At 40.2% G+C, this 13,179-nt stretch overlaps 1 protein-coding gene across 8 annotated transcripts in view; it reads left to right on the top strand.

The window, feature by feature from the left end:
• Positions 1 to 13,179, top strand: part of NUMB (NUMB endocytic adaptor protein) — a 198,533-nt gene that overhangs the window by 57,428 nt on the left and 127,926 nt on the right. The window lies entirely within an intron of this gene.

Genomic DNA, 13,179 nt, shown 5'->3' with positions numbered 1-13,179 from the left:
ACAGAGTGAGACCCTGTCAAAAAAAAAAAAAAAAAAAAGAAAGAAAAAAATACCTAAAGGATTTCCCTCATCTTCTCTTAGCTGTAGGAGTTCCCTTTACGGGCCTTGAGCCAGAACTAGAGGGTTCTGTTTCTCTCTCTGCCTGCACCATTGTGCTCACTTCTGGGTTTTAGGTTGTGTTGAGTTCAGGCTGGTGGATACTACAGGGAAAAAAAAGAAACTCACAGCTAGTTTGGGGATAGTTGGAATTCTGGTGATTTCCCTGGATCCACCTGTGATATATACTTTACAATGTCTTCAAATAGCTGTTCATGCATTCCATCCCAGTGTTATAGTTTAGTTAACTGGAAGATAAAGGGAGATATATTTACTGCATCTTACCAAGCAAGAAATCTTCCCAACATTTTTAACTTTTTGTTTGGAAATAATTTTCTCACGCCTGTAATTCCAGCACTTTGAGAGGCGGAGGCGGGCAGGTCGCAAGGTCAGGAGTTCGAGACCAGCCTGGCCAACATGGTGAACCCCTGTCTCTACTAAAAATATAAAAATTAGCTGGGCACGGTGGCACATGCCTGTAATCCCAGCTACTCGGGAGGCTGAGGCATAAGAATTACTTGAACCCGGGAGGCGGAGGTTGCAGTGAGCTAAGATCACACCATTGCACTCCAGCCTTGGTGACAGAGCAAGACTCCGTCTCCAAAAAAAAAAAAATAAAGGAAAAGAAAAGAAATAATTTTAGATTCACAGAAAGGTATAAAAATAGGAAAATGAAGTCCTATGTGCCCTTTACCAAGTTACGTAGCTGTAGTACAATACCAAAACCAGGAAATTAACCTTAACACCAACTTTTTATTATGAAATATTTCAAATGTACAAGAATGTTGTAAGACATATGTTGAACATCTATATATCCCCCACTGATACTTCAATATTTTTTCACATTTTGCCATGCTTTATATGTGTATTCTAATATGTATGTATCCTCTTTTATATAAACCACTTGAAAGTAAGTTGTAGACATCATGATAATTTACCACTAAATACTTGAGCATGCATCTTCTAAGAAAAAGGATATTATACTTTATAAACATTTATTATTAAATGCAAACTATTTTTTCCTGTAACCCCAAGACCCTGATCATACCTTAACTATGAATTTTTTTTGACAAGAGTCTTGACGTTCCAGGGCTTTTGTTTTGAAGCATGTTATCTTTTTTTTTTTTTTTTTTTTTTTTTTTTACCTTTTTTTGTTTTTTGAGACATAGCCTTGCTTTGTCACCCAGACTGGATTAAATGGCACAATCTCAACTCATTGCAACCTCTGCCTCCCAGACTCAAGCGATTCTTGTGTCTCAGCTTGCCAAGTAGATGGGATGACAGACGTGCGCCACCATGCCTGGCTAATCTTTTTTTTTTTTTTTTTTTTTTTTCAGACCGAGTCTTGCTTTGTCACTCAGGTGATCTCAGCTCACTGCAACCTCTGCCTCCGGGGTTCAAGTGATTCTTCTGCCTCAGTCTCCTGAGTAGCTGGGACTACAGGGCCGCGCCACCATGCCTGGCTAATTTTTGTATTTTTAGTAGATATAGGGTTTCAGCATATTGGCCAGGCTGATTTCAAACTCCTGGCCTCGTGATCCGCCCGCCTTGGCCTCCCAAAGTCCTGGAATTACAGGCATGAGCCACTGTGCCTGGCCTCTTTTTTTTGTGTATTTTTAGTAGAGACAGGGTTTTGTCATGTTGGCCAGGTTGGTCTCAAACTCCTGGCCTCAAGTAATTTGCCTGCCTCAGCCTCCCAAAGTGCTGGGATTACAGGCGTGAGCCACCATGCCCCGCCAATTTCTTGAAGGCTTGTATTATTGTTCAAGGATGTGTCCCTTCTGATGATATACTTCTGGTAATTATTTTGAGAGTCTGGGCTCTTACCATGTGCGCAATTCAGAGCCCAGCGAGCTCCCTGATTCTGTATTTCTGTCTCTCATTCTTTCCTCAGCTCAGTCTTCTCACAGCTCCCTGAGCAAATACTCAGAGTAGTCCTCATCAGGAGATTGTAACTTTGTCAGAATAATTTAGGACTAGTATGTGACTTTGTTTTTAATTATTAGCCAGGAAGTTACTTACAGTTAAAATTGTGTTAGAGTTTCTGTTATGGTGATAATGGGTGAATCAAGCTGTAAGCAGTTGAAAACCTGACTATAAAGCTTACATAAATCTGAAGTTGGCAGTTGCTCATGTTGCTTTAATGGTTCAACATTGTTGGGGCCTATGAATTGGTGATTTGCTTGGCCTTTCATGGTCTTAAGACGGCTGCTGCAGCTCTAGCCTTCCACCTACATTCAAGGAAGAAGGAAAAAGACTATGCCAAGGAAAAGCTTTCTTATTAGTGATTCCAGCAAGTCACTTCTGATGTTCCAAGGGCCAAAATTGGGTCATACGGTCACCTCCAGCTGTTTTCGTCTTTTGGCCTCTGTACTGAGAGGCAAGGAGGGAGTAGGGATTTGGGAATGGCTTTTTGAGTAACCAGTTAATATCTGTCACAGTTATATGATTACATTTATTTTATATCAAAATTGTGTTCGTTTGACTTCAATGTGATGTTCAGCACATAGGTGCTTTATTATTACATAATAACACTTAACTGGGTAGTGTGGAGAGCAAAAGGACTAAAAATAGTAAAGATAATTTTAAATTTAGTTGTGAAAGTGAGCTTTTGATAATGCAAAGTGAAACTTGGCTTGAATCTTGAGACCTTGGGCAAGTTACTGAATTTATAAGCCTCTATTTCCTCATCTGTAAAATGGAATTAATAATATCTGACTTTTAAGGCAGTCATGAAGTGTGAAGGAGATAATTTATGTAAAGTACCTAATACAGTGCCTAATACACTGGAGGTGCTACAATGGAAGATATTATTATTATAATTGTTTGGTGTATGGACATTGGGGTAGAGTGAGAGAGCACAGACTTTATAGTAGAAGATTATATTTGATTCCTAGTTACACTACATAGTTGTGTGTTCTTAGGCAAATCAGTTAATCTCTCTGAGATAGTAATGTAGTGTGTAATCTCTGAGGATTGTTGGAAAGATTAGATATTATATGTACAGTGCAATACTTTATGGGCTCTCAGTAAAACGCATCTGCTCCTGCTATTTTTAGTTATTATTTTTATGTTTTAGGATCCATATAACAGATAGGGAATCAGTCATTTAATTTACTCTAGAAATGTATTTGTGATCAAGGAGATATTGTTGATTAGTAGTATTTTTCTTCATCTGTTAAAGAAAAATAGCTGCAGAAACTGGATTTGAATTATGAGGTCTTTTCCCACCATGATTAAAAAGTTTTTAGCCGGGTGCAGTGGCTCACTCCTGTAATCCTAGCACTTTGGGAGGCTGAGGCAGAGGAATCACTTGAGCTCAGGAGTTTGATTCCATCCTGGGCAAACATAGTGAGACCTTGTCATTACAAATAATTCTAAAAAATTAGCTGGACATGGTGGTGCGTGCACGTGGTCCTAGCTACTCACGAAGGCTGAGGCAGGAAGATTGCTTGAGCCCAGCAGTTTGAGGCTGCAGTGAGCTCTGATTGCACCCCACTGCTCTCCAGCCTGGGTGACAGAGTGAGATCCTGTCTCAAAAACAAATTTAGGCCAGACGTGGTGGCTCACGCCTGTAATCTCAGCACTCTGGGAGGCCGAGGTGGGCGGATCACAAGGTCAGGAGATCGAGACCATCCTGGCTAGCACAGTGAAACCCCATCTCTACTAAAAATACAGAAAATTAGCCGGGCGTGGTGGCAGGCACCTGTGGTCCTAGCTGCTTGGGAGGCTGAGGCAGGAGAATGACTTGAACCCGGGAGGCGGAGCTTGCAGTGAGCCGAGATCATGCCACTGCACTCCAGCCTGGGCGACAGAGCGAGACTCCGTTTCAAAGAAAAAAAAAAATTCAGTCTTACATATTTTGTTAGTGGTTTCCGTTGTACATATGGATGTGCTCTGGTGCCTTTGACATGAACCTTCCAGATCTGTACTTCTTTGTTTTGTTTATAGCCAGTTAGTCATTATTGGTTCATGAATACCATCCCGTTTTTTTTGTTGTTGTTGTTAGTTTTTGTAAGACTTAATTTTTTTAGAACAGTTTCAGGTTTATAGCAAAATTGAGCAAAAAAATGCAGAGAGTTTCCATATACCTGTTGCCCCCACAAACCCACAGCCTTTCTTACTGTCAACATTCCTTACCAGAGTAGTACACAGGAGATATAAGAAAAATCAAACCAATACAAACTCAATATAACACAGCACCTCTGGTCACCAAAATGTGTGGGGATTTCTATCTACCAGCAACCAGTCAATTCTTTGGCAGACACCAGCTGGGTATCCTACATTTTAACTCAATTCTGACATTATTTACTTGGAGATAGAATCAGATCCCACAGGTTGAGGGCTCAGTCCCCTACTTAAATTGCAAGCCCCAGGTTGTGTCCTGTGCTTCTGGCTGATTAGCCATAAATCAGGGTTACCACAGCTCCCTCTTTTGGTTCAATTAATTTGCTAGAGTGGCTCACAGAACTCAGGGAAACACTTCATTTGCATTTATTGGGTTATAAAGGGTATTACAAAGGAGACAGATGGAAGAGATGCATAGGGGAAGGTATGTGGAAAGGGGCATGCCATGCCTTCTTCAGGTGTCCCACCCTCCAGGAACCTCCATGTGTTCATCTGTCCGGAAGCTCTCCAAACCCTGTCCTTTCGGGTTTTTATGGAAGCCTCATTACATAGGCATGATTGATTAAGTCGTTGGCCATTTGTAATCAGCTTACCCTTCAGCAACTCTTCCCTCTCTGGAGGTTGAGGGCTGGAGCTGGAAATCTCAACCCTCTTATCATGCCTTGGTCTTTGAAGTGACCAGCCCTTATCCTTGAAGCTATCTAGAGACGTCCAGCCACTGTCATCTCATTAGCATGTAAAAGATACTCATCACTCCAGAGGTGCCAATGGTTTTATGAGGTATATGTCAGGAAAGGGGAAGAAGACCAATTGTATGTTTCATAATTTGTTACAATCGATAAACCCACATTGACACATTATTTTCACCCAAAGTCCTTAGGTTACATTAGAGTTTATTCTTGGTGTTGTACTTTCAAGGATTTTGGCAAATGTAATGACATGCATCCACCATTGTAGTATCATGCAAAATAGTTTTACTACCCCAAAGATTCTCTGTGCTCTGACTGTCCATCCCTTCCTCTCACCTAACCTTTGGTAACCACTGATCCTTTTCCTGTCTCTGTAGTTTTGCCTTTTCCAGAAGGTCATATAGTTGGAAACATATAGTATATGTAGCCTTTTCAGATTGGCTTCTTTCACTTAGTAATGTGCATTTAAAGTTCTTTCATATCTTTTGTTCATGACTTGATAGCTCACTTGCTTGCTTATTCATTTATATATTTTTACTTCTGTTTTTTTTTTTTTTTTTTTTTTGAGATGGAGTCTCGCTTTTTCACCCAGGCTGGAGTGCAGTGGCTCAGTCTCGGCTCACTGCAAGCTCCGCCTCCCGGGTTCCCGCCATTCTTCTGCCTCAGCCTCTCCGAGTAGCTGGGACTACAGGCGCCCGCCACCTCGCCCGGCTAATTTTTTGTACTTTTAGTAGAGACGGGGTTTCACCATGGTCTCGATCTCCTGACCTCGTGATCCGCCCGCCTCGGCCTCCCAAAGTGCTGGGATTACAAGCGTGAGCCACCGCGCCCGGCCTTGTTTTTGTTTTTTTTTTTTTTTCTTTTTGAGTCTCACTCCATCGCCCAGGCTGGAGTGCAGTGGCATGATCTCAGCTCACTGCAACCTCCATCTCCTGGGTTCAAACGATTCTCCTGCCTCAGCCTCCAGCCGAGTAGCTGGGATTACACATGCCACCACATCCAGCTAATTTTTTTTATTTTTGTAGAGATGGGGGTTTCTCCATGTTGGCTAGGCTGGTCTTGAACTCCTGGCCTCAAGTGATCCACTGGCCTTGGCCTCCCAAAGTGTTGGGATTACAGGTGTGAGCCACTGCGCCTGGCCTGTTTATTTATTCTTTAGAGACAGGCTCTTGCTGTGTTGCCCATGCTGGAGTGCAGTGGTGTAGTCATTGTTCACTGTAAGCTCAAACTCCTGGCCTCAAGCAGTCCTCCTAGTTTAGCCTCCGGAGTTGTTGGAATTACAGATGTGAGCCACTGCATATGGCTAAGCCTTTTTTTCTGGCATATTTTCTTTTCTTTTTTTTTTGAGACATAGTTTCGCTCTTGTCGCCCAGGCTGGAGTGCAGTGGCGCAATCTCGGCTCACTGCAGCCTCTGTGTCCTGGGTTCAAGCGATTCTCCTGCCTCAGCCTCCCAAGTAGCAGAGATTACAGGCATGCACCACCATACCCGGCTAATTTTGTATTTTAGAAGAGACAAGGTTTCTCCATTTTCGTCAGGCTGGTTTCTAACTCTGGACCTCAGGTGATCCGCCCGCCTCAGCCTGCCAAAGTGCCAGGATTATAGGCGTGAGCCGCCATGCCTGGCTGTGGCATATTTTCAGTCCACAGTTGGTTGAACCCATGGATATGGAGGGCCAACTGTATTTAATATGCTTAATATAAGTATGTGTTTATTTTTGAAATATTTTATATTGTTTTGTGTGTATGTGTTTTTAATCTGTATAATGGTATTATGCTCTGAATCTTATTCTTTTTTGATCAAAAAAAGGAATTATGGAAGCACATACTGTATTTGTAAATCTAGTTTACAACAACTGACTTGTATAATGTTCCATTGTATATGTATTTCCACATTTTACTTGTATGTTTCTCTAATAATTGATACCAAGGTGTGTTGAAAACTAACACAAATAGTACTGCTGTGTACATCTTTATGCATATATCCTATTGATATGTGCAAAGGTTACTCTAGTGTATACCGAGAAAAGGAATTGCTGACTTGTGGCCCATACACATACTTAATTTCACTAAATATTGCCAAGTTGTTTTTTAGAATGGCTACCCAGTTTATGCTCCCACCAGTAGTAAATTAGGATTCCCATTTCCTTAAATACTCACCAATATTTGGTCTTATCCATCTATTTAGCCTTGTCAATCTGATGGGAATAAAGAAGTATATTGTTTTAATTTCTATTTCTGGAAATTATACAGAAATTTTTTATTGTGTACAAATTGTGAGGTTGGGCATCTTTTCATTTACTTGTTACCATTTGGGTTTCCCCTGCTTGGTGACTAAAAAAAAAAAAAAGAAAGAAAATACAAATGGGCAAATATAAAAAGATCATCTGTAATACCCTAATCCAGAGATAATTGCTATTAACCTTGGCTATATTTTTCTGGTCTTTACACACACACACACACACACACACACTCTCTCTCTCTCTTTCTCTCTCTGTGCCTCTCTCTCATATACAAATATGTAGCTTATTAATGGGATTATATACACAGTTTTCTCACATTTTTTCCTTTCACAATAATTTATGACCATTTCCCCATGTTGTTAGAAATTTTAAAATATCACCATTTAATAGGTGCATATTCCATTTTATAGCTTTAAATTATTTAATCTTCTATTGTGGGATATTTAAGCTACTTTTTTTTCCATTAACAATTCGGTGAACTGTTAATCAAACCTACATTTTTATGTGGCAAAGCTAGTGGGATTATGTTCCTGCTCTTTTTGTGAAACTGGGTTTTATAGCACATGCATTGCAGGCTGTCTTAGGCTATTTTCCGCTTGGATTCTAGGGCAGCTGTTAATGCTTGATTTTGTAAACAGACACATCTAGCCCTTGATGCTCTAGGGCTTAGAGTTCAAAGACTTCTCAGCTGGGCCTTTACCATTCTTTCTTTTTCCACTTCATCAAGGCCAGGTTAACACAGAAGGAAAGTGCAGTAGTAAGACTTGTTCTTAATGTTTAAATATCAGTGTCTTCTCTAGAGGGGGTGCAAAACTTCCAACTATACAGAACTCTTAATCCAAACCTTTATAGACATATATATATATATATATATGAATGAATGTGTGAATATTTAATGACCAGAAAGATATAGCCAATGCAAATAACTTCATTTTTAATTGTTAATAGATTTTTATTATAAAAGTGAGAATGCTCATAAAACAATTAAGAAAATCCAAGAAGCCATTAAGAAAATCCCTATAATTCTTTTACCCAAAAGTAACTGCTTAATTACCATTTTGCCTTGTTAGATATTTTTCTAGTTAGTGTGGTTGGACCAGCTAGCACTATCTCACCTGAGCCAATAATTAAGAAATTATGCAAGCCCAAATTGTTGGTAGCTTGATATTAGCAATGGTGGGATTAGCTACATCAGTGAATTTGGCAAATGCTACAAAGCAGGGCTTCTTTCTCCCTGCTGAATTCCTCCCCAGGCTGGCTTATCAGTACACCACTGCATGTATATATATCATATCAATGAATATAGATCTTCATTTTTAATGGTTTCGTAGAAGTCCATTTTTTAGATCAATGATTCTCAGCATGGTCCTTGGACCAGAGATACCAGCATTACTTGGGAATTTGTTAGAAGTGCATATTCTTGGCCTCCACCCAGACCAGCTGAATCGGAAACCTGGTTTGGGGGCCCAGGAATCTGTGGTTATTTCGTTTTTTTTTTTTTTTTTTTTTTTTTTTGAGATGGCATATCACTCACTCTGTTGCCCAGGCTGGAGTGCAGTGGTGCGATCTCAGCTCACTGCAACCTCTGCCTCCCGGGTTCAAGTGTTTCTCCTGTCTTAGCCTCCTGAGCAGCTGGGATTACAGGTGTGCACCACCACGCCTGGCTAATTTTTTGTATTTTTAGTAGAGACAGGGTTTCACCATGTTGGCCAAACTGGTCTCAAACTCCTGACTTCAAGTGATCTGCCCAACTCAGCCTCCCAAAATGCTGGGATTACAGGCATGAGCCACTGCGCCCAGCTGCAATCTATGGTTTTACAAACCCTTCAGGTGATTCTGATACGTGCTAAAGTTTGAGAACCACTGGTATAGATATACCGTAAATTATCTGATTGGTCTGATGAATCTGTGTGAAATATTCCTCAATATATGTTCATTTTAAGGTCTTCAGTTGCATATTGCAAAACTGTATTCTAAAAAGGCTGATGGCTCACACCTGTAATCCCAGCACTTTGAGAGGCTAAGACAGGAGTATCAGTTGAGCTCAGGAGTTTGAAACCAGCCCGGGTAACATAGCAAGGCCTTGTTTCTCCTAAAAACAAAACAAAAACAAAAAGCAAAACCAAAAAAAACCACACAAAAACTAGCCAGGCCTTGTGGTGTTGGCCTGTAGTCCCAGCTGCTCTGGAGGCTGAGGTGGGAAGATCCCTTGAGCCCAGGAGTATGAGGTTCCAGTGAGTTATGATTGTGCCACTGTACTCCAGCTTGGGCCACAGAGCAAGACCTTGTTGCTTAAGCACACACACACACACACACACACACCCCTAATAATTAAAGTAAATAGATTAGATAGATGGCTAGATGGGTAGATGGATGGATAGAGGGGCAGGCTGGCTAGGTATGGTAGCTCATGCCTGTAATCTCAGCACTTTGGGAGACTGAGGCACGAGGATCACTTGAGCCCAGGAGTTTGAGGTTTCAGTGAGCTGTGGTTGTGCCACTGCACCCCAGCCAGGTGACAGAATATGTCCCTATCTCTACAAAAAATAAAAATAAAAAATAAGCTGGGTGTATGGCGTGTGCCTGTCTCTAAAAAATAAAAAAAATAAAAAGACTATACTAGTTTTCATTTCTACCTGAAGTTGATATCAACTCCAATTTAGACTTATTTTCCACATATAGAAGAAACAGCTATGTTAAGGATTTTTATTTCTCTTTCAGCTGTGTCTTTATCCATTTAGCCATTCTAGAACTCAATTCACCTTCATTGTCTTCAACAATAACGTATTTTAACGTTATTTCCATTTTTTCAAAGAGGACAGTTGAGACACAGGAAAAGCTATGTTTTGCCTGTAGAACACCTAACGTCACGTGTAGCTATACGTATGAATACCCACTTTTAATCCCTATGTGAATGATTAACCTATGTTTCATTCCTCATCTCTGGCACATTAACATCATTCTGGAATAACCCCTTTTAAATTTAATTTAAATTTTAATATTTTATTATTTTACAGACAGAGTCTCGCTCCGCCACCCAGGCTGGAGTGCAGTGGTATGATCACGGCTCACTGCCGCCTTGACCTCCCGGGCTCAAGCAGTCCTCCCACCTCAGCCTCCCAAGTAGCTAGGACTATAGGGACACACCACTGCCAGGCTAATTTTTGTATTTTTTTGTAGAGATGGGGTTTTGCCATGTTGCCCAGGCTGGTCTCAAACTCCTGGGCTCAACCGATCTACCTACCTCTGCCTCCCAAAGTGTTGGGATTACAGGCATGAGCCACCACGCCCAGCCCACCACCCCTTTAAAATGTATTAGGATTCATTGCAGCTTTTATTCACAATAGCCAAGATATGGAATCAATCTAAGTGTCCATCAACAGATGAATGGATAAAGAAATGTAGAGTGTGTGTGTGTGTGTGTGTGTATGCATCATGTGTAGCTATACTTATGAATACCTATTCTAATCCCTTTTTAATCCCTGTATTTATTATTGTATTAGCCCAGTTTCCTAGGCTGGAGATACAGCCACAAGTAACACAGACACACACACACACACACACATACACACACACAGGAATAATATTCAGCACACATACACACACACACAGGAATACTATTCAACCTTAAAGGAGATCCTTTCATTTGCAACATTGTGGATGATGTAACACAGACACACACAAACACACACACACAGACACACACACAGACACACACACACGAATACTATTCAACCTTAAAGAAGGAGATCCTTTCATTTGCAACATTGTGGATGAACCTGGAGGACATTATGCAAACTGAAATAAGGTAGGCACAGAAAGACAATGTGGCTTTATTAAAAAACTTACAAAGATCGCTGGATGCTAATATTGACTTTTATTCTGAATATAAACACGAAAGAATAAAAGAATGAAATGTTATTTTTGGTTTCAAATGAAGAAATGCATAAGCAAAAAAAAAGAAAAGACAAATACTTCATGGTCTCACTTATAAGTGGAGTCTTAAAAAGTCAAATTCAGAAACAGTCTGGTAGAATGATGGTTGCCAGGGTCTGGGGAGGAAGAGAGGGAACAGGTCAAAGGGTACAAAGTTTCGGTTAGGACGAATTAAGTTCTGGGGATCCCTTGTACAACAACGGTGACTATAGTTAATAATAATGTATTATATACTTGAAAGGGAGAGCAGAGTGTGGTGACTTGTGCCTGTAGTTCTACCTACTCAGGAGGTGTAGGCCAGAGGATCACTGGGGTCCAGGAATCCAAAGCTGTGGTGAGCTTTGTCACACCACTACACTTCAGCCTGGGCAACAGAGTGAGATAATCTCTCTTTTTTTTTTCTTTTTTTTAAAAGAAAACTGCAAAGACAGTAAATCTTAAATGTTCTCATAAAACCAAAATAAGTATGTGAGGTGATAGATATGTTAATTAGCTCAATTTAACCATTTCACAGTGTATACATACATCAAAACATCACATTGTATATCATAAATATATAATTTTTGTCTCCCAGGATGCAGTGGCTCACACCTGTAATCCCAGCACGAGGTGGGTTGATCACCTGAGGTCACGAGTTCAAGACTAGCCTGGCCAACATGGTGAAACTCTGTCTCTACTAAAAATACAAAATTAAAGGCACATGCCCATAATCTCAGCTACTTGGGAAGCTAAGGCAGGAGAATTGCTTGAACCCAGGAGGCGGAGGCTGCAGTGAGCCAAGATCACGCCATTGCACTCCAGCCTGGGCACAAGAGTGAAACTCTGTCTCAAAAAAGAATAATAATTTTTATTTGTCAACTATACCTTAACAAAAAATTAATTTAAAAATTAAATTTAAACAGTTAAGATTATGCAAAAAAATGTATTAAGACCCACTTGCTATGAAAGTTGCTACTAATGATGCCAAGCTATTAGAAGAGGGGAAAAGATCCCAGCAAAAACTTGACTCTTCTTGGCTCAGAGAGACAATAAAATGAAAGTGCTTTATTTTAAAGACTTTTATTAGATCAGGAGCCAGAATTCAAAAGTATTGCTGAAAAGAATAATAATTTAGTCAGGTTTGCCATATTTCATTGGCACTGGGTTGTTGACACCTAGTGTTTTTTGATGATGTATTGTTACTAAAGAGCAACTGCAAACACTAAAACGGGCTCTTATTCCAGCCTTCCAGCCTTCAGTGACTTTTTGCTATAATGAGTGCTTTGTAAACAAACTGTTAATTTTATGATGGCATTAGAGTCTGTCAAATTGCCAATCTTCCAGATTTATACAGCCTCAGAAATCATGTGATTTAATTAAGCATTCCATGATTTTGTTCTTATTGCTATCTCCAAAGTTTATGTTCTTGACCTAACAATTAGTTGGCAGAGTTACTGCTCTGAAAGAAATGGTGAATATTGCAATTGGAATGATAGCCCCCTTATTTTATAACTCATCTTACCTTCCACTACAATGTGGTAGACTGGATAGCTGTCTAGCCTTAGTCAAGCCACTTAATTTCTCTGTGCTTTAGTTTTCTTACCTGTAAGATTGGGCTGCTGATAACCATCTCAGATTATTATCAGGATTAAATGCAATGTGATATATAATGTGCACAGCACTGTTCACGTAGACACTTAGTAATTTATAGATTCCTCTCAACTTCTTTTAATATGAGTAAGTGTTCTTCACAGGTCCCTCTTGATATTTCCTCCCCTCACCACTGTTAACCTTTTTGGGTTCTTATCCTTCTTGCAGAATCTGACGTAAGCAGTGACCCCTCTTCCCAGAAAAATGCACATGTCTATTAAACTTTGCCTACAACTTTGGGACTTCATAGAACTCCCCCCGCCCCCCCAAAAAATCCCCCAATCTCATCTGTGGACCAGGTTAAGAATCCTCTTACCCTTGGTAGACTTACTCAGTTTTCCTAGCTTTGGTTGTCATCTCAGGGTAGATGGTTCCTAAATCTGGTTTTCTTTCTTTTGAACTGCTACCTGCTAGATGTTATCATGGCGTCTTAATATAATAGAGAATCAGTGAATGGAAG

The sequence above is a fragment of the Nomascus leucogenys genome, chromosome 1a, assembly GCF_006542625.1.
Source record: "Nomascus leucogenys isolate Asia chromosome 1a, Asia_NLE_v1, whole genome shotgun sequence".
Classification (NCBI taxonomy): Eukaryota; Metazoa; Chordata; class Mammalia; order Primates; family Hylobatidae; genus Nomascus; species Nomascus leucogenys.
Note: the sequence above shows the minus strand (reverse complement) of the source record. Positions and strands in the feature narration are given on the sequence as shown.